The sequence below is a fragment of the Phasianus colchicus genome, chromosome 1 (genome assembly GCF_987193195.1).
Source record: "Phasianus colchicus chromosome 1, bPhaCol1.hap1.1, whole genome shotgun sequence".
In the NCBI taxonomy this organism is placed as follows: Eukaryota; Metazoa; Chordata; class Aves; order Galliformes; family Phasianidae; genus Phasianus; species Phasianus colchicus.
In genome coordinates, this window is record NC_143436.1 from 57,249,846 (window position 1) to 57,272,750 (window position 22,905).

Here is a 22,905-nt window from a genome sequence, read left to right on the forward strand (position 1 = left end):
ACATACCTCATTTCAAAAGACATAAGTCATTTTAGCTGTAAAATTTTCTGAAGTCCTTTCAGAACTGTCTACCCTCATTTCTAACGCTGAATGTCCTTGGGGGGCATGATGGGATGGCTCATAAGACAGGCACAGCCTCCTGCTGCTCCCATTTGCACAGCTCCTGTGGCCATTCCTGCCACCACTGAGGCCACCGCTGGGACCAGTGAGCTGCTGCCAGCATCAGGAGGAGCTGCATGAGAGGAAGAATGTTTCAGTCTCTTTCATGAATTTGGAAAGCTTATATTTTAGGGCTCATTACTCAGAAAGAAAAATCCCATATTATCTTCGCCAGAAAATAGATGGGCACATAGCACAGAAAGAAAAATGAACGGGAGCTAGCAGGAAAGATATTAATGAAACAAGTGTCCTTACAGCACTCCTCTTCCAGCAACAACCTGTCCCTGCTGTGGCAATGAGCCGTGTCCAGGCCCTCTTGGGGCTAAGAGCTGCTTTGTGCCTCCTTCAGGATTCCTGTTACGACTCCATCGGAGAACAGTTCCATCTTACATACATTTACACTCATAAATAAGCACCAAAAAAGCGCCTAGTCAAACCTTCTTCCTGAAAAATTCAGTAAAACACAGTGTGAGTTATAGCTAAAGCAGAAATGGTTTTCCTGACACAATGGTAAACAACAGAAGTGAAGGAGCAATAATAGAAATGATGAATCAAGGGCAGGAAGCATTGCATTTTGATACTCGTGCAAGAATTGAGCAGTATCATTTTTATACTGGCACAAAAAAAGGTAACTAAAGTAATAGGGTGTAATATTTTCAGTGGTTATTAAACTATGAGCAGCTCATATGACATCCAAGCATTTTGACAATGATATTAGGACTTTCTTAAGACCACCTGGCAAGGGATAAAGCGACACACCGTAACCCCAACAACGTGCCTACTATCTATGTTTGGTTTGAAGACCCCATCTTGAAGAGCAGCAGCAATGAGCTACATTTAAACTGCTGCTTACGGAATTCCTGATAACAGGCACAAAGGCAATTTATATTCCTATTCATTTTGTCTTATTCAAAGTTGAGTGAGCCCAGAAGCAACCCTGGTATTTGTCCCAGGAAGAAGACAGGAGTTTTTGCTTTAACATCCTCCTCTGTCCCCTAGGATGTATTTGCTGTGTGGACAAAACATTCTCTGAATCCACAAGCTCTTCAGTGAGGGTATCAGGCAGAATAGCTATAAGGACAGGTGAGACATGAAGTTTTGGGTTTAAATGGAGCAGGCAAGAATCATAGAATCACAAAGGTTGGAGAAGATTTCCAAGATCATCCAGTCCAACCAGCAGTCCATCTCCCTCAGTGCCAAATCACACGGTTCTGGAACACCTCCAGGGATGGTGACTCACCACCTCCCTGGGCAGCCTGTTCCAAGATATCACTACTCCACTCTTTTGGAGAAGAAATTTTTGCTAATATTCAACCTGAATCTTCCTTGGTGCAGTTTGAGGCCATTATCTCTCACCCATAAAAAAAAAAAAGAGAAGAGCAACAAAGATGAGCGTGCATTGCTGGAGCTACAGAGTGACATATTCTTTAAAGCAAGTAGGTTCATCCTACTGGTACTGAGCAAGTATTTACCAAGTTAGTATCTGCAGTGCTGAGATGTTAACATCTGTGCATCAAGAAAAGAATCTTTAGTTCAGTAGCTGTGCATTTTTTTTTTTTTAAGTTCATATTTCAAACATGACAAAAATCTCTACTATAAATTATACATTAGCTTCCTGTGCAAAGCTTTTTAGGTGACAGGGGAAGCAGATGGTTTTCAAGTCATGTGTACATATGTGTCTCAGTGCAAGAGGTACATGTGGAAGCTTCTGGGCAGAAAGCATATAAAAAAGATAAGACAAAATCTTTTTAAAGGGGAAAAAGAAAGTGCCATGCCACTCTTTCAGTGACAATTAAAAAAAAAAAAAAAAAAAAAAGAATCAAAAACAAATACTGAAAAAGCTACTGGAGGATTTCCTGAAATGAATCTTGGCAAATTCAGTGGAGCTATGAAAAGAACAGCATTAATTCCAGAAGGTTCTGAATTTAACAGCTTTCTACCTTAACATGAGATGGGAATTATTATTCTGTCACTCTTTCTGGAATGGTATTAAGATTCAGATGCTGAGTGCAGCAATTGAGTGCAAAGGCTCGTGGTACTCCAAGCAGCTCCTTCTGCACCTGTTTGTAATCGATTGCCTCATTATCATTTTGCACAGCGGGAGAGAACACGGCTAAATTCTCCTTCAGAGAAAACTGAAAATTCACCAGGCTTATTAATGTCCCTTTCATCTGCAGCACTGCACCGCCCTAACAGGGAGCGTTATTGCCCTGTGCTGGATGATGACAAGATGCACCAGAGAAGCCACCTCACTGCCAACACAGTGAGTGCACATGATGCAACAAGGAAATGAGGGGCCGTGCCCATACCATCTTTCTTTTTCCCTCTGTCCTCTCCAATCTCATAGAAAGCAAGGTGGAGTAAGGAAGGGAGGAAAGCAGGAAAACTATTGCTTTTATCATGTTTACTTTCTCTGCCCTCCTGGAAAATAAAGTTATTACAACCAGAACACAGTATGACAAAAGCCACCATAGAGGTATCAATTTCTCTGGTACTAACATTCCGCCTGACAATATTTGCAGCCTCTTATCTCTGTTTGGTTATTACACACAGCTGAAAGAAAAATGTATTTGCACATAGGGAAAGCCTGGCAAATAAATGTATTCACTCCAAAGAGCTACACGTAAGACTCACATGTGTAGAGAATGGTAACCAGCACGCAGAAATAAGAGAGAAACCACATGCCCTGGAATAGCAAATACCCAGTGAAGTGGTGTCAGCACTGGAATACCTTTGCATAAATTATTCACAAATGAATTCTGAATATTTAATATGCAATGATAAGGTTGTCTGAATGCACACATGCATTTTTCTATTTTGTAGAGGTTTTTGTTTGTTTTTCTCTTTTTTACATTTGTTCTGCTGCTTAATTCCCTTTTTCCCTCACTGCCTTTGCAGACAAATGTACAGCAAAGTGTTCCTCTCCAGCAGAGCCCTCATAAGTCAGTCTAACCAATTCTGAACCGTAAGAGCAGTGGCTGATATAAGAATAACAGTTAAATGAGGATTCCGTTGTTATAGTGGCCAGTCTGCTATCAACTAATTCTGTCTTCTTTAAGGAAAATGAATGCTGGGAATTAACTTGCTTTATTCCCAGCAAGGGTTCTGCACTGGCTTTTAGTTGCCTAGATCCTATACTGTCCAGTCCATAGCAATCTGCCACTTCCTCAAGGACTGCTCAGATCTATAAAGTAAGAAAAGATGTCAATGGACATTAACACTTAAGCATTCCTAAGAACACCTCAAAGGTTCAAAAAGAGGTATCCTGCCACCATGTGTATTTCCTGTGATTGATTCAGCATTATATAAATGGTACCTTGCAACAAGTTCAGTCCTTCTACAGACTGAAAGGATGCAAGAAAAGTATGTATCCTTTGCTCAAAATTCACTGAAGCCAGGGAGGAGGAGTTTGTCAGTTTATCATGACTACAGCTCTATAAGTGTGTTAATTTAAGGCAATGCCTCTTAGGGATACAAGGCAGTTTCAATTTATTTATATTCAATTGTAAAAAAAAAAAAATAATAATTGCAGATAAAAAAAATCTATCATGAATTTTCCTCTGCTGATTCTCCAGGAGCAAGAAGAGAGTGCATGTTTTGTGCAGGGTTGTATACTCTCCTACTAATGGTGCTCCCCGTGGTATGTACAAACAGTGACACAAAGAGAAAGGAATGCTAGCTTGTGCTTGAAGGAAGAGATGGAAAATTAATGTCTGACAGGTAGGAGAGGGTAACCACAAAAGGGGAAGATGGTAAACACCGGAGGTCAAATGAAAGGAGTAAAACAACCAACAACTTCTAGGAGATTTCAGAGGCAAAAACCCTCTGTTTTTCTTTCAGTAAAGTCATAGCTTGTGGCCGCATGCAATCCTTATTTACAATGCTGAACTCCAACCAAACATATTCTTAGAACAAGTGTCTCAGGTTACTTCTACATGGCAAAATACCAGGCCACACAGAGACCCTGAATGAACTCACTCAAAGAACTAATGCAACTAAAGCCCCACTGAGAAGTGTATTAAGATGTCACTTTATCCTGGCTAGACTTCTTCTAGTCCTGAGAGGACAATTGAATATAAATCTCTCAAGCTCTAGAGAAAAATATCGCTGTGGGGCTGTCCCTCCTAATCCCTCTTAGCTTGTGTGCCATCTGCTTGGTGCAGTCATTTTCCATCCATACAAACTCATCATTGCCTTAACTGATGCTCAATGTTTCTTTTGTGTGACTGACTTACAGACTTAGTGATGCAGGCTTTATTTCAATTACTCTGGGAAGAGGAATATAAGTAACAATAAAACTTCTTAAAGAGTGAGTGGATCTACAGAAGCCAATAAAAAAATTTGCCAACGATCTCAGTATTACAAGAATTTTATCTTTGCAGCCAAAAACATCCATTCAAACAAGAGAGAAAGGTCAAATTAGCATTAGGAACCATGTAGTCCTATCTGCTGTGAATTTATGACTTCTATACCTATTAGGCATGACAACTTCACAATTGTTGGTGCATTTATCAAGAATATGAATCATTCCAGCTCCATTTCTCAGGTACAAACTCAAATGCCCCTCAGTGGATGTCAAGATACTTAGCATCTAATCTTAACAAATTTACACGGAAAACAAATAGGTGTTTATACCTTGAAGAGTCTGACACTAAATTATTTCCCTGAGGTCTCATAAGTAATCAACTGCAGAACAGAAATCCAAATCCAATTTCCCAAGTTAAAGGCTGGCGACAGAAACTTTGGACAGGTTCTCTGTCTTACGTGTTAAAACAGCAGCCTTGAAAAGGAGCCACGTGGTGCCATCGGCCAATCTCTTGACCTTGTCATGGCACAAAGGACTGGTAGAACCTCTTGGAGCAGGCTATGAGAAGAGGTCTTGCTGTTGTTGAGTCAACATCCATCATATGATCTGATTTCTCAGAAGTGTTTGTGCGAGTATTTATTGCTACCAACAGTATCACGAACACAGATTTTCTTTTGTTTCAAATCTCTCCAATCATATAACTGAGCAAATTCAGTGCTAGCACAGCTTTGCCAGGAGCTATGGTAACAACTCCATGGCCTCTGTGCATCGCAAGTACAGGCACATACTGATCTTACCAGCAGTCCCACAAGCTTTGCAGTATTGCTGCTAGGAGCAGCCACTGAAAACCTTGAAGGAAAAAGAAACTGTGCAAGAACAGATATCTTGAGTAGACAAGACCTGCAAGTTCATAGGCAGATCTATCTTTTATGCTTTTCTTTCCCCAGACCTCAGAAGATGCTTCTTCCCCACCTCTAACCCATAAGTAAGTCAGAAGTAGAAAAATATTTCAAGGTGAACAATGAGGTGTCTTCTATGCATCCTGCCCTACTTTGTAGTATGGAGGCTTTACTCAGAGTGCTGTAAAGCACTGAGTCTGAAAGGGTTTCTATAATTCCTGGGATTTACATGTCCAAATCCTATTAGGATTAGCTCTGCCTTCTTCATCTCTAAAGCAAATGTGTGAGACTTTGTGTTTGTGAACTCTAGGAATGAGTTCTTTAAACTACTGAAGCCTGTTTATTCAATGTGAACAAGAAATCTACTCCTCAGTGCATTTAGAGGGTTATCAAATAAATTCCACAAACAGTCCTTAATCTTTCATTTCCTGTTTCTCATCACAACAGGAGCTTTATTTAAATCTAATTAGCTTGCTTATTTTTAATTGAATTATTTTCTTATGAAAGGTTATAAAATCTGAATTATTACTTGACAGTAAGTTCAGAAATGACTTGAATGAGGGCTTAATCCCAAGACTAGAAAAATCAAGGGTTCCATTGAGTTTTGGATCTCTCCCTGCTCAAAATGCATCACGTATAAATATTTTAACACTAGAAATACTACTGTCTTCTTATACATTCATTGCATTACTTTCACCTGTTGCTTCCTCAGAAAGATTTGACATTTTATTTGGAAACAATACTTTCCCCATCACTTTGTTTCAATTACTACTAGCATTATTATTACTAATAAATCACAATTAGTTGCTATGGAGATAACTAAGTCTGCAAATAAAAGATTATGATTGAAATTTTCCTAGGTAAAAAAGCAACAAGGAACAGATTAACCTCAAATCTAACAATGGGTTTATTTCCAAGTAAGTCATGTAATCGTTAGAAAGAAAAGAGAAAAGAATAGAAAATAGCACTAAATCACTCCCCATATCCAGCACTTCCTGATGTCTTCCAGGGAACACCATGGCTTCTAGAGTTCTTCACTTCTAAATCTGAGTATTTATTAAACTACATTACAGCTATTCCAAGGGCCAGGCACTAAGCTGTTATTACATCTAAATGTTTACCACTGACAGTAATGGCAGTTGAAGATAAGCATTCAGTGTGCTGTGTATATGCACAACTTTGTGTATGCACTCACTTGAAATACAGCTGCAGAATCAGGGGCAAATATACTTTAACACTGACAGAAGTATAAGTTGCAGTGTGTGAAAAAAGGCTTTAGTCTTGAGCTATGACCGTGACTGCACCAGTCTGTATTCTTGAATACAAGAGTATTGAAGAAGGCTACTAACAGAGTTTCTTAATGATCTAGGCAGAAAATGGCTTCACCTCGCTCAAAAAAATGCAAGTATTTCTGAAAGTTAGGTGGCAGATGGGAGGCAATCCCTTGGGAAAAGATTGAAATCAACATTTTAATTAAATGGTTTTCTAAGTGGAACCACAGAGAATAAATTAGATGTAAACGTTATACCCAGAAAGAATCCCAAGAAACAAATCCCAAGTTCATTGAAGTATGGGTGGATAAAAGAATAGTTTTCTTCTTAGTTCTGTCTCTAAATTTATTGTAATTGTGTTGCCAGCATTTAAGCTATGTAAATAAATTCTCATTTACATTTTACTTTTATCTTTACTACTGTTAAGTGTGATTTCAGGAGCACTAGAAAGCAACAAAGTTTGGATGTAGTAACCAGCACAGGAAACTTCAAGCATTACTACAGTGCCATCCCCAGAGTCTTCAGGAGGAGAATGTGCTCTTCTGGAAGCCACAGGTTTCAGGGCCAGTACTGGACTCTCCTGGTACTCCAATATGAGCAGGTATTGGTGAGGCAGTGGCACAGGATGCCCAGGGAGGCTGTGGAGTCACCATCCCTGGAGGTGTCCAAGAACTGTATGGATGTGGCACTGAGGGACGTGGTCAGTGGGTGAGGATGGGCTTGTGGTTGGACTAGATGATTTTAGAGGTCTTTTCCAGCCTAGGTGGTTCTATGAAACATCCATCCATGCTGAGGATGGAGTGGGAGAGGCTAGACCCTATAGCAGGACATCTGAGTAAGACTGCCAGCCCCCTCTGTGAATTTATAAAGGATGTGCTTATTCCTCACGAAGCTTAAGGAAAGCAGACCTCTCTATTAACTCTTTCCTCCTTCCCAATTTGCATACTTAGTGCTAATGGCTTGAAGTACAGTCCCTCTCTCCTTCACAACGTTGACTACAAGTGGTTGTGGTCAGAATCCCATGTAATAGCACTTCAAGTGTGATTCCACTTCTGCTAGTGAGATGATGTTCTCAGCACCTCATGAAAACACAGAAGGAATTTTAAAATAATGAAGTCAACAGCTGAGATGCAACAGAGAATTCTGCTCAGCAAATCTGAGATTTTGAAGTTCAAAGTAACAAACTTACAAAGACTTGAAGAAATATCTGTAGAAACAGAGTCTTTTTCTTTCTCTACAGTCTGACTGATGAACTGTTCTGACTTCCCAGCTCATGAATGTGTTGTAGGAATATCACAACCCTGATTTTTCCAGAAATGTTAAATATCTACAACTTCGGCTAAACTCAATGGCACCTGGATTTGCCTAGCTCCTCTGAGAAGCTAAATTTCTATTTCTTCTCTTCTTTGCGAAGGCTTTGCAGCTCAAAATGAATTAAACAAATATAAAGATATATTTACAGCTGTCGTACTTTGAGAAATTCCAAACAAGGCTAAGTACAATGTTTTGGCTGATTGCAAAATGATTCCTTAGACCTTCTGACCTTTTCTGACCTTCTACTCTGAAATGGAAAAATATTTTGAATCATGGAATTTCCTCTGATTTCTGCCCAAGCCTTTTCCCTGCGGTTCTACGTGAAACCTAGGAAACCCAATCACTGGTACATTCCTCCTTTGCATCTCATGGCCTTGCCAGGTGGCTCTGACTGCGTTTTGTGCTACAGAAGAATAAGAGGCTGAGCTGCTTCTATCGCTGAGCACAAAGACTGATAGTTTAGCATATTCAGCTGCATTAGAGATTTATGATTACCTTGGTATAAGACCTCTGCTCATGGGCCATTAAGCTTCCTCCTTTATATCTAGGGCAGATAAGCAATTTTGTATGACAAAAAAAATATTAGATGAAAAAGTCAATTTGAAAGCTTAGCAAACATGTACTGTATGAGGGGAAAAGTCCAATGCCTTTTATATTTGGGTTTATTAAAAGACATGCAAATGTTTTCATGTTACTGTGACAGCAATCTCTGATTACCTGAATATCCGTGGTGTCCTGATAGAACTGATGTTCAGATAGCTGCAGTGTATTCCCAAGCACAAGCTCTTTGATTAAACTAACTCCCACAATGAACCCATTACTTGGGACAAAAACAGTGTTAAAATATTGAAAGCCCTCCAAAGATGAAACTCATTTACCCCTCCACCATCCAGAACAGCTTAGAAAAATTTTCTCTTTACTGAGATTTATTTTCATCAACCCTTTTCAAACCAAACAGGTTTGGTGGATCTTGAATAATATCTGTTTAGAGCCTCCAGCACCATAACTAGATTCCCACTATCACTACTAAACAGTTGCAAAATCTCATTTCAAGACTGAGCTTTCTTCATTACACGCACAAGCTACTTTTTTCATAGAGTTAGCAGGAAAACCCCTGAAAAATCTTTTCCAAATTTTTTACAAGTCTACACAGAACACAATCAACCACAGTACTGAGGCATAGTGAAGCTTTTCATGCTAACAGGAGCAAGTAGCAGCCATGCTTTTCACCCAGTTAATTTGAAGATCAGACTTTGAGGTACGAAGCTAAGGAAAAAATTCTACTCTGGAGTGAAACTCTGTGTAAGCATTTCTTATCTGCTTTAAGGATGCAAAAGTATCATCTGGTGGTTCAATCCCACCTGAATTTAACTGCCTGAAAACCAGATTCTGAATCTCAGCTCATCATCTAGTCTACTCCCTGATGTCTGTGGAGAGACAAGCATTTCTAGGAGTGATTCAGTTCACTTATCTGTGATGCCTAGAATACGCGCCTTAATTTTTTAGCAGCTAAAGATAGGACAAGTGACTCTGGACTAATGGAAAATTACCACCAAGCTTACTCAAGGCAACTGCTTAATGTTTGTGTGGGCATTAGTCTGTTTCTTTCTACTCTTTCATGAGTATGCAAGTGTCAGGCCTTGAAGGCAGCAACAGGCTTTAATTGCCCTGTCCGCTTAGTAACCATCTTTCTCTGTAATTCTCCTCCCTCTTCAGCATCTTCCCTTTGGGGCTTGGCTGGCTGTGGCCAAGGTCAGCTCTGGTGTATGTGGCAATATTTAGGTTGTGAGTCCTTGAGGCTAAGATGACAAACCACACACTGGATTGCATTAGCAAGAGCGTAGCCAACAGCTCAAGCAAAGCAATCCTCCTCCTGTTTAGCACTTATGAGACAACCTGTGTATTTAATACATTTGATAGCCAAAAATTAGTTGAGAGTCCTCAGCAAATTGACATTCTGTCTTTGGAAGGTTGTTTTACCTAGATAAGAAAGACATCTGGAGTCTAAAAGAAGAGTCTTGACATTCCACAAGCTGTGAGGAGGTACACTGTACCCTGCCAGGGTTGATAATAGTGGCACCATAACAAGGTCGATGTGATAATAGAAACACAGTCAGCAACCAATTCTGTAAATATATTTCTTTAACTAAATAAGGGAACAGGCCTCCTTAGCTTATGAACTTTAGGTTAAATAGCATCTCCCAGTGGAATCCAACAATCACCAAAGCTGCTTGCAAGAACCCCATAACAACACAGCACATGCGTAATATTAGATTTTATGATAAGCAATTGTCAAACAGGCAGGCACTTCACAGAAAATGTATGAATATTCACTTGTTGAATAGGAGTGCTTCAGTTCACCTATCTGAGATGCCTACAATAAGCACCTCAATTTTTTAGCAGCTAATGAGAGTTGGGAAGGAGGAAAGAGTTAACAGAGAGGTCAGCTTTCTAACCTGTCATTGGGATTGGTGAACTTTATTCCTGGATTTCAGTGATACATTCAGTCATGGTATCTCTAGTTAAAAAAAGTTACTGACAAACTGGAAACAAGTCCAGTTAAGAGCCAGCAGCATAGGAGAACTGGCAAGCTGGATCATACAAGTCCAAGGAGAGGCTGAGGAAACAGTTTTGTTCAGCCGTAGGAACTGGAAAATGCTCAGGGGATACCTAACAGTGTCTTCAACAACCTAATGGAAGAATGTAGACAAGGAAACCTGCTCGAATGTACACGGTGAAAGCATGAGAGGCAAAATTACGCAATGACGAATAGGTAAGTTGCAAGGGAAAATCCAGAGAGGTATTTAAAAAAGCTTTTCCACACCAATTGTGGTCAGTTATTGGAAAAAAAAAAAATGTTCTGAGAAGCCCCAGAACTCAATAGGGCAACAGTTGTATTGTAACAACCTGACCAAGTTGACCATGCCATGAGCAGGAAGTGGGGCTGGATAATATACCAATGTTCCCTCCACTCTGCACAAATTTCTGTGCACTTCAGACTTGACTCAGCTCAGACTAAGTTGATTCCTTTTTCCTCCAACTTCATTGTGGGTTTTCTATTCATTCCCATGTATGCTTGAAGTATAAGGATGAACTTCATGCTGACAATGGGACAGTATGACAAAAAAAAAAAAAAAAAAAGTTCCAGAAATAAAGAAATATTATTTCAACATTTCCCAAACATAATCAAATAATTTTATTTCAGTTAGCCTGTTTCTAGATGTAGTGAAACTACCAGTTTTTGTAACCCTCACTATCACATTCATTCAAAAATTAAAAATTATATTTTCAAACTTCTATAACTTCTGTGTTTCTGAAGGTCCTTCACAGAACACCTGTATACAAAACTGGAAAAAACTGGAAGGCACAAAAAAACAACTAGCGGCCCATAAACACAGTACCAAAACAAGATGGAAAACTAAAAATCAGTTTTCTACCCTGAAATAGCTCTCAGCAAAGACAGTAAGGAAAGAAGGGAAAGCTCTCTCTTGCATTCAAAGAGGCATAAAGGAGAATTACTGAACAAGCTGGGGTGGGGAGAGAAGACAGAGAAAGAAGTGAATGGGCTGAACAGCATCCAAGGCAGGAATGGTTTTGAATGCTAATGTTCTTGCTGCAATTTAAAACTAAGCCAATTTAATGTGATGACAAACAGTAATAAAACCTAACACTGTGTCGTGCTCCTACCATAATATCATGACACTGCACGCTGCAATTCAAAGATAATTAAATTACTTCATCATAAAATCTTTGCCACGCTGCCTGACCTTTAAGTATCTCAAGATAAGGAAGTTCGTCACCATTGTAGGGTTGGAGATTTGAAGCAGTTTCTCTCTCAAAACACCTTTGTAAAAAATAATGCTGATATCAAAGTACATTTTCTAGGTTTAGCAACGTTAAATCAATTGCTTTGTAGTCTTTATTGCAGCGCTCCTTTCACTAATTGAGGAAGAATATTTATGTAGTCTCTGACAGTTGCTTAGGTTATTAAATTTGTTCCCTATAGAATTTGAATTCTGCCACAACAAGAGGCACAGATTTGCATTATAAAGGTTTTTGTTCCAGTTATTCTCGCTTTGCAAGAAAACTCCGCATCCCACTCCTTTCTTCAGAGCATGGGGCTGTCCTACAGCATCTGAACAACTCTCAGCCTTCGTTCACAGTCCTCATAGCTAAGCAGGGCAACACTTTCAGTTCCTGATGTTTACAGAGCTTGGGTAAGGCTCACAGCTAAGTATCTTCAGTCTTCAGAAATGCATTCTCCTAAGCAAGCTTGATTAAAATTTGGATGATTCATGAAAGGTTCTGTGCAAGAGCAGAAGAAATTCCTTTTTAAACTCTATTTAAACTTTTTAAATAGATAAGTTGCTTGTTTCCCAGGATTATATGAAAGGGAGAAAGGATATGGTTCCTGAATCAGGATCAAGAGACAGGCAGGATTGGTTGACCTCCACTTTGTTTGTATCTATCAATTTCTCTTCTTTGCATGATTTCCTGCTCAGTTGGATTGATGACTTTGATATATATTCTTCAGAATAAAAATACTATTTTCAAGAAAAAAGCACCTGATGTTAATTCTTTTACTACTGTCCAAAAACAATGAAGATGAATCTCTCAGGTATCAATTCATCATTTCCAAAACTGTTGAAGACAGGTAGTGAACCTCAGATTGCTAACACAGGCTAAAATCTGTGCTGTTGTCTCTTAGCTCTTATGACTTAGCCATGCCAGAATAAAATCTGATTGCAGATATTTCTAGATCTGCTTTCAAACACAGAATATCTACCCTCTCTTAGAGCTCCCAAACGTTCACCTTGTTTTCATCAACCCAGTTGAAAGAACACAATTAATGTTGCAACAGAATGCCATCAACATTGTAAAGCTCAATTTAAGACCACATAGGGAGGAAAAGATGACTATTTTGAGACTCAGTGGATTTCATTCACTGAATGTCTTACCTACAAAGACCAAGACTCAGGTGCTTAAGTGTATTTGAGCACCAGGCTCCAAGAGATATGGCCAAGATTACTTGCCACTGCATGGAGAACAAAGTGTTTGGGGTTATCAAAACCTCACTGCCTCTTCAGGGTTTTTCTCGGTTTGGTTTTGGATACACATTTACTTCAGAAATGGACAGCAACTGAGATTCTCGGTCTCTTCATTCTATCTTACTTCTATGAGTGATTAGGATTTACCTACCTCTCCTTTTTGCAGAGGCAATACCTTGTTCACCCAACTTGGCTCCATGATCACATAACATCCCATAATGTTGATGAAATTTACATGAGATGTGACATTTCAATCTTACCAATTGTTGGTTTAAAACAATCATAGAAATAAACCAAAATGACAGACACTTTGTATGTACCCAAAAATATATGTTGAAGAGTTTACAGGAATTTTCATTTTGAATATGCACAAAGTCATGTAGTAATGGTGTCTAAACATGATTCACACATTTATTTTTACCTTTTTATGAAATGTATCCTCAGATGTTTCTGGAAACAGTTGTAGCTAGTACTAATTTCTCTTGAAATGAATGATTTTTTTATTAAGTATTTTTCCTGTGTCCGTCAGGGACCCAGGGTGTTCAGATTTGTCCTGTTACTGTTGATATTTTTAGTAGTTTCCCTAAGCTATTTTTTCTGGTTTACCCATTAGTTCATTAAAATCTGAATTTCTCCCTGTTAAATTCAACAAGCTTCCCTGCTATCTTTTCCTGCTCATTTATTCCATTTTTATGAACTTATGATGCTTCTATTTCCATTTTAGGCACTCCTCTGTGGTTTTATTTAAGGTGCTGACCTCAATGGTGTTATATATATTATAAATCTAAGCAAATACAGGACCAAGCCCTTTGTTCTTAATTATTTAGAGTTGGTACATTCCATTACAGAATAACAGAATCATAGGGGTTGAAAGGAACCTCTGGAGATTGTCTAGTCCAACCTCTTGCTAAAGCACATTGCCTACAGTAGGTTCCACAGGAAAGTATCCAGGAAGGTCTTGAATATCTCCTGAGAAAGAGACTCCAGCACCTCTCTGGGCAGCCTTTCCAGGTCTCTGTCATCCTTAAAATCCTTCTTCATGTTCAAATGGAACCTTCTGTGTTCCAGCTTGTGTCCATTGCCCCTTGTTCTGTCACTGGGCACCACCGAAGAGCCCGGCCCCATCCACTCAACTCTCTCCCATTACATATTCATAAACACTGTTAAAATTCCCACTCAGCCTTCTCTTCTCCAGACTGAACAGTCCCAGGGATCTCAGCCTTTCCTCATAAGGGAGGTGCTCCAGGTCCCTAAATATCTTTGTGGCCCTCTACTGGGATCTCTCTGGAAGTTCCCAGTCCTTCTTGAACTGCGAAGCTCAGAACTGGACCCAGATGTGGCCTCAGCAGGACAGAGGAGAGGTGGAGGTTCACCTCCTTTGACCTGCTGCACCTTAGGATGTCACTGGCCTTCTGGGCCACAAGAGCACATGGCTGGCTCACGGCCAACCTGTCGCCCACCAGGACACGCAGGTCCTTCTCTGCAGAGCTTCTTTCCAGCAGGTCAGCCTCTAACCTGCACTGATCCATGCAGTTGTTCCTCTCCAGGTACAGGACTTTGCACTTGCCTCGTGTTCATCTTTGCCCAACTCTTCAGTCTGTCCAGGTACTCTTGCACCAATCTTGAGCTTTGAAGAAGTGGTGCTTGGGTTTTCCTGTAGGAAAAAAGATGGATCTCTCCTAGAGGGAGTCCAGCAGAAGGCCACAAAAATGATTAAAACCTGAAGCATCTCCCATATGAAGAAAGACTGAGTAACCTGGGTCAGTTCAGCTCGGGGAAAAGAAGACTGAGAAGTAATCTGAATAATGTTTATAAATATCTAAAGGGAAGCAAGTGGATGAGGCCAGGCTCTCCCTGGTGGTGTGTAGTGATAGGACAAGGAGTAATGGCCTAAAACTTGAACATATGAAGTTCTGTACTAACATGCAGGAGAACTTCATTATGGTAATGGTGATGGAGCACTGGAACAGGTTGCCCAGAGAGGTTGTGGAGTATCCTTCTACAGAGATATTCAAGACCTACCTGGATGCCTAGCTGTGTGACCTACTGTAGGGTGCCTGCTTCAGCAGGGTGGTTGGACTCAATGATCTTTTGAGATCCCATTCAACCCCTGCCAATCTGTGATTCTATGAATGTCAACCAACTCTTTTGCCCCACCCCCCCCCCCACCTTCCAGTGATCTAACCCATGAGATACTTCCAAGTAGGTCCTTGAAGAGATCAAAGTTAGCCCTCAGGGTCACAGTTCTACTTATTGCCTTGTTTCTTCCATGCAGGACCTTGAACTCCACTATCTTATGGTTGCTGCATCCAATGTTGCCCCAAGCCTTCATGTTCCCAATCAGTACTTCCTTGTTTATAAGACCGAAGTCCAGCAGCACACTTTTCCTCATTGGCTTCTCCACCACCAGAAAGCTATACTTCATGCTCTGCATGGGCTGTGCGTGCCTTGCAGTGATGCTTTTCAAGCAAATATCAGGCGGTCTCCCATGAGAATCATTGCCTGTGATCCTGAGGCTATTTTCAGCTGCCTGTAAAAGCCTCATCAACTTCCTCCTCCTGAACAGGCAGCCTGTAGAAAACACCCACAACAGTGTCACCGAGATTAGCCTGTTCCTTAATTCTCACCTATAAGCTCTCCATACATTCATCTCTAGGCAGAGCTCAATATATTGCAGTTGTTCTCTTATATCAAGAGAAACTTTGCTGCCTTGCCAATCTGTCCCTCATGAAAAGTACATAGCCATCCATGAGAGCATCCCAATCATGTTAGCTGTCTCTATCACATTACCATGATTGCAATGAAATCATAATCCTATGACTGCACACAGACCTCTAATTCTTCCTGTTTATTCCTCATGCTGCATGTATTGTTACACAGGCACTTCAGAGATGAAAAATGAGCAGAAGATGTGGGTTGCAAGAGGTGCCTCCATGTCTGTACACACCCTTGAGATGGCTGAGCTTCTGGATCATGGCACGGGATGCAGCTAAGAAACATTTGTCACTGTTTTGGTTGACCTGGCTTATTCCCCAGTCACTTGCAATCACATGAGCATTGCCATTCTGGACCTCAATCTCCAAAAACTTCAGTTTAAAGCCTGCCTCACTAGGTTGGCCAGCCTGCAGCCAAATGTTGCCCTGCCTGTTCTGGATTCCATCTCTCCCTAAAAGGTTATAGTCTTTATGGAAAATCTCATTATCATTAAAACCAAAACTCACACTAGAACCAACCACATAGCCAGGAGCTGATATGTATTATACATGTATTTCTGGTTTCCCGCTTTCCTTTGACTGGCAAAACTGAGGAGAAGATAATTTGGGCTTCAGTGTTCATCATTTGCGCTCCCAGTCTTTTTTGATTCTGTCCATGTTCCAGCTTCGCTCTCTTTTATGCCCACATGAAAGAGCAGTAGCAGGCAGTAGTCTGTGCTCTTGACAAGTTGCAACACAACATCCTAGATCTTGGCTTCTGGAAGGCAGAAAACCTCTCAAGACTCCCATCACCCGTGAACAATTTCCCTTATCTTTGTTTATTTTGGTTTTTAAATAAATGACTATTGAATGTTGCTGAAAGAGCATCTCCGCTCTGGAGGCAAATCCCAAAGAATCAGTTTTCAGTTACACATTTGAACACATCTCCTTCAGAAAAAAAAGTAATATGAAAAAAAACAGAGTATGTGTATTTATTTTCTGTTGATCTTTTCTGGTGAATTTATTCTTTTTGTTATATTGTATGCAAAGCATCCTTCATATTGTATGTCCTCAAACTATCATCATCCCTACTTCTTCACTTGAGATAAAAATCCTTCCCTCACGTTCACAGTCTTTTTCTTAAATTTCCTTTTACTTAAAGAAATTGCACATACAATTTTTTTTAAAACTTCCCTACAATGGGCTGCCCTTTCTCATCTATTTATGCAAATGGACACGTAAGCCGATCTTCTACAAATTCATCTGTTAAACGAGTTGCAACCCAAAATCATATTTATTTTATTTGAGCTCCTCTTGTCATAGGCAATAATGAAGACCAGCAGCAGATACAGGAAATCTGATACAGGAAATGCATGTATATAACAATGCCAAATTTATTTCCCTCTCAATTGGGCATCTTTCAGAAAAAGAACATTTGACCAAGTGAGATCTCTTCAAAATGTTTTGCTATTTTTACCTTATCTTTGTTAATGCATTTTCCCCAGAACATCCATCCCAATTACATGAAATGCAAGTCTAGAAAAAAACAACAAAATCAAAACTAGACACCAGGGCAGCAAGAGAGGTTGTGACCTGACCAGTTCACATCAACAAAACCTTCCTTTCTCTTTATCGCCCCTGGTTCCTTTGAGGACTATCAATAGGTTGTTTCTACCTTTCTCTGTATCTGCTCCAAGCAAGAGGAAAGAGGAAAACCCACAACACTGAAGACAGCATTAACAATATACTTCACAGTACATGTTTTAAATTTAAGCCCATGCATGACTTATTCTGTCTACAGACAAGAATTACTGGATAAAATATAAGGTTCTGTTGACAGTGGCACTTGTTCCTCTTGCCTTAGTATCTACGAAACTTTCCCTTTGATCTTTCTTATCAGCGTTCATTGTTTTGTATGTGAGCATCATGACATACTCTTCAAGATCTTTGGATACAACCACTGGCTAATTTTAGCCCTTTTAGTTTGGTATCTTTGAATGTAGAACGCTGAATGCTAATGACGAGACTTGCCTTTCTACACAGTCTTACCATCACCTTTTCACTAGCTTGGGAGAACAGATGTTAAAAGTCTCCTCAACATCTGAACTAAGGCATACATTTCTCACATGAGCTAATAAAGACAACATCAGTGACGCAGCCAGAGTCAAGACCATAGTAGTCATAGCTGACCTCTTTATGCTCACAGAGCAGCTTATGGTTTTATGGAAAGGAATTATTTCTCTCTGTTTTTCCTTTCTTTGTTGACAGCTTCACTCAGTGACCTTTATGTTTAAAAAATAAAAATAAAAATAAAAATAAAAATAAATAAAAAATTGAGCACAAATTAAGACATCCATTTCTCGGCTTTGCCAAGACATGTCTCTGTGTGACAGGAAGCCCTCTATTGATGGTCTCCAAAGGCAGATGCTTTGACCATGATTTGCAGTGGAAAACAAGAGCAATAGTGAAGTTACTCCACAGTATAGACAGATGTTAGAAAGTAACACAGTAATTATGATCTAGGGGTCCAAAGAGCAAGAACTACCTTATTCTTCAGAATCACATTCTGTAGGAGAAGACACAGGAAGCAAAATGACATTGAAAGGGAGAAATAAGTTAACCACTATCTCAGCTAACATCTCTTCCTTTATGCGTAGTACCAGATTTATTTTCAGTCTTCATCAAGAACATCCGTCCTACCAGTATTACAGAATGAATGTCAGTGCAGCTGGATGGAGAATAATTGTCTTACCACCTTTGTATCTTGCAATATGAAAATAAGCTGCATTGTCTCTTATAAGTACAAAGGTAAATATCTTCATCAAAATACTCCACATATCTGGTGTATTTTCATAGTGGAAAAAATTGTAGAATCCACTTTTCTTTGTAGCTAGATGTTGTAAAGGCAAGGATGTGGTAATCAGTGTAACAAGCATTTCTAATTTGTTACTTAAGGAAAGTCCATTTTCCCTGCAAGATTGCTGCAGATTGCAGATACTCATCTTTCAGATCTAAGTCTTAAAAGCATCTGTGGCAACCTACACTATCAAATGCTTTTCATCAAGTTTGAGTGCTCTTGCAGCTTTTTGTGATTCTCTGTCTATTCCTTACCACTGTCTTGGGCCATCAGAAACTGAACAGTGTGGGAAATAGTTTAACCAAAGTGACCGGTCTTCAGAGGTACTTAGCTAACCAAGAATGTCAACTGAAGTCTTACCTAGTCTGTTAAGAAAGCATTTTCCTGGGCTTTTTGACTCAGAGTCTAGATAACCAAAGTAATCACTAACCATAACACAGACAGGCTTTAAAAAAGGACAGAAACATATTGCTAATAATCATTAGGTTAAATTAAAGCAACTAATTATGCTGTATTAATCTTTTCTGAGTTATCATCCACTCCAGTCATTTTATACTGCAGTTTATATCCCAAGAAGCCCCAGTCTGTTCAAATCTTTTAACAGTAGGTAGGAGAGAAAAGGGAGGAAAAAATGTAGAAAATAGGCAAGAAAAGACAAGGAAAAAGTCCTCCTTCACAAAGCACTTTGGACATTTTGACAATTAGTACATGATAACATCCTCTGGAATGACAAAAATTAAGACAGAGAGATTTATCGCATGATTTGGAAGAGCTACTTTTCTCAGATGGTGACTGAAATGAAAAAAAAAACCAACAACAAAAAACCAAATGCCACATCATCATTTCAGATTGCATACCTGCTAGCACTTCCCCGATGTAAACAAAGTCAATTACTTCAGAATATGGTACAAACCAATTAAAATCTTGAAGCATAAGCAATAGCTACAAATCCACAGAGAGAGGGAGGAACAAATCAACGCCTTTCCAAACAATGATGGAAGAAGCACAACTCACATAACTCCAGAAAATCCCTGTGCCAGTCCAGTGGCACCCGAGGACACAAGTCAAAGAATACTCTCCATATACAAGTTCAGATACGTAATCTCAGCAGAGTATTGATCTTTGCCAAAATCTCAATAAGGGCGAAAATGTCACAGATCAATATCATCAGAAACTTGGCAGCATATGCCAAGAAAAACACTTTGTATGCCATTACTTTAAACGAACAGGGCTGCAATGACTCTGACAAAAGGCAAGAGAGAAATTTCTAAGATGTTCTAGTGATACTACATTATGAAATAGAACACATCTTTTGTTGAAAGAAAAATAAGTGCCTGGAAAAAAAAAGCCAACAACAAAGGACTCATAAAATATTGGCTGAGTGAAAAATACAGCATACAGATGGAACAGTATGAAGTGCTGCAGGGAAAAAGGTGGATGGCAAAACCTTCGGTTTTGTCAATAAAAAGAATCATAGCATCATTTTGGCTGGAAAGATCCCTAGGATCAGCCAGTCCTACTGTCAGCCCATCATCACTGTGACTGCTAACCACATCCCTCAGTGCCACATCCACGCAGTTCTTGAAAGACTGTGGCTCCACTAGGAATCTGACCCATTCTCAGATGATAAGAATATTTTCTTGTAGGTTCCTTCTCACTGAAGGTAGAAAAAAAGTCTTCAAGCAAAGCATCTAGCCCGTCTTTATAGTCTGAATTTCTTTACTTACTTAATTACTACTGAACCTTTCAGTTACATTTGCTAATTATATGGGTAAGTTTAAGGTGCAACACTTTAGCCACAAACACTAAATAACAGAAAGTGAACATCCATTGTTCAATAACTAAACATTTAAATAGACAAAAAAAACTAAACATTTAAATAGACATTTCCACATACATGTGCATAATTTTTCAGTATGTTTTTTTCCTTCGTTATCCACAGACACCTCTTTATGACTGCAAAATCAAGCCTATATTATGTAACAAAGTTCACAGTACCACGGGCAAAACCCTCTGCACTGTGTTAGCCAAAGACCAAGGTAAGAAAACTGAACTTGGGCACACAGGGCTCTTGCAGCTTCTTTCTTATTGGACAACATGATTCAGGAGTCCCTTGCAATAGATTAAGCAATAATATATTTTGCAATGTATTCAGAAAGTTAGAAAATAAATCCAGACAAGATTTACTGATGTTGACAAAGTAGCAGGTTGCTTTGGAATTGATTTGTGCAGTACTGCAATTGGTTCAAGGTTTTGGTCTGCAATGCTACTAGAATTTCTGCAGGTAAAGAATAATCAGAAGCTGTAAAAATTCAGCAAAGGAAATTAAATCATCAACAAATCAACAAGTTGGACAAACAAGGAAACTTATCATGTATTTCAGAAATTGAGATTCCACCTTGGAATCCCATAGAAGTACAACTGAGAGCAACAAATGCCTGTTCAAAATACCCCTTCATAACAGCTAGAGGTGACTCAGCTATTATTTTCCATGTAAAATCTTCTAAAACCACTACAAGGTTTTGCAAAATACCAAGCAGGAATTTTATAGCTGAACCTGAAACATAAACCAAACGTACTAGAAACAAGAAGATAGAGTTGGAAAGCAAAGGGAACTTGGAGAACTGGCAAATGGTTTGATCACCTCCAATCAAAGCAGCCCTGAAAATCATGAAATACAACCACATCCACTACTGGCAGATCAGTGAATATGTAAAAACAAATTACTGACCTCCATCTACAGACTTGTGGTAAAACAGAAACCTGTAGTAAAGATTAACGATAAACAAGTTGATGATTGTGCAATGACTTGGAAGAAAAGAGAAAGGAGAATTAAGATACTGCTTCAGATACACCTCTACTGTTCTGCATATTGTGCAACATACTGTAAGAGCAAAAAAGGAATTATCAACTGTTTATAACAAAACTCCGGTAGCGTGTGCTATGCTTTTTTGGCTGGCAAGTATACTCCCTCATATACACACACTATTATCTACTGCATAATTGCAAAGTACTTCTTCAGCTTCTGTTGTACTGTAATGCCAGGCTTGCTGCTAGTGCAGCTAGTTTTGAGGGTTGCTTCTGTTCCATTCTAACAATACATACAATACTGTTAGCACTTCCCATTTAAATTGATTGTTCTTCTTATGATAAATAAGCAGCAAAATTAAAGGTGCAATGCAAAATATATATAAATATCAACTGGAGAATGTCATCATTGTGACTGATTAATCTGCATAAGGCAGTACTCAGCAAGAGTTCTGGAACCTAAATTGAGTACACACACTTGGATGTCTCCAGAAAAGTAAAACAGAATTTGCCTCTTCAGGTGGTGCCATCTGCTAAAGTTTCTGGCCTTGGCTCACTGACTAGAATATACTGTCTTTTGGAAGATGCCTTGACAGACATATTCACCCTCGCCATAGAATGAGACGTAAGAAGAAAACAGCTGGATAGACCAAGAAAATTTAATTCTTCTATTATCTTCTATTATCTATTTGCTGAAAGAGATATATATGGGGTTTTCCTATTTAAAAAAAAAAAAAAAAAATCCATTTTGAAGGAACTGTAAGCATTGTATGGAGAAGTATTGCATGACTTTGGCAAGAAGGTGCCAAAGTCAGCAACGTCTGTCTGCCAACACAAGTGGTGGGAAGGAGGTGGGACGACCTCCTAATTCATGGTCTGGGCCCTAGCATGTTGAGGTGAAGAAAGAGAAGTCACATATGGCCACAATATGAAAGCACTCCAGCACTCCTCAAGTAGCTGTGCAAGCATAAACCATCACTGCTGTGACCCCAGTGTCTGTCTAAAGTAGGGTGCTGTAAAATGTGAGGAAAGATACGGGAGAACAACCTTGAATGGCCCCAGGGAAGAAATCTGTTCTTGAGCCACCACTGGAGATGCAAAATATGAATGGTGCTCATTCACTACTTGGGTCCTTCAGAGTCTCATGACCCTCTGTGTGGCCTGTCAGGAAAAAACGAACATGATAACTCAAGCCTCCACAGTATTTTATTGAGTGAATTGGTAAATGAAGGCTGAATTATCTGAACTGAGAGGGGAGAAGAAAACTGACAAGTTGATTTATTGAGTTTTCATCAAAGAGCGTCTGATCTTTATTTTTAAGATTTTATAAATTTTAACCTCCCACCAAGGGCATATAACTGAGGTTAGGTAAAATTAAGTTTAGGTTGTCAGAAGAATAAAAACTGAATATGGCAGTGAAGGAGTGAAGAGCTGCAGTGCAAACAACTGCAGAGGCAGGACAGGATGTGGAGAGGACAGAAAACTGGAGGTGGCTAGTCATGAGGAGATGGGCTAAGAGTATGCATACATTCTTTCCTTCACAACACCTT

General features: G+C 39.4%; 1 long non-coding RNA gene across 1 annotated transcript in view; it reads right to left on the bottom strand.

Annotated features, from left to right (window-relative positions):
* Positions 1-19,746, bottom strand: part of LOC149919638 (uncharacterized) — a 39,725-nt gene extending 19,979 nt beyond the window's left edge. The window contains exon 1 of the long non-coding RNA XR_016463663.1: positions 19,562-19,746. This is a non-coding gene — a long non-coding RNA (uncharacterized LOC149919638). The remainder of the gene's footprint in view (positions 1-19,561) is intronic.
* Positions 19,747-22,905: the final 3,159 nt, after the last annotated feature.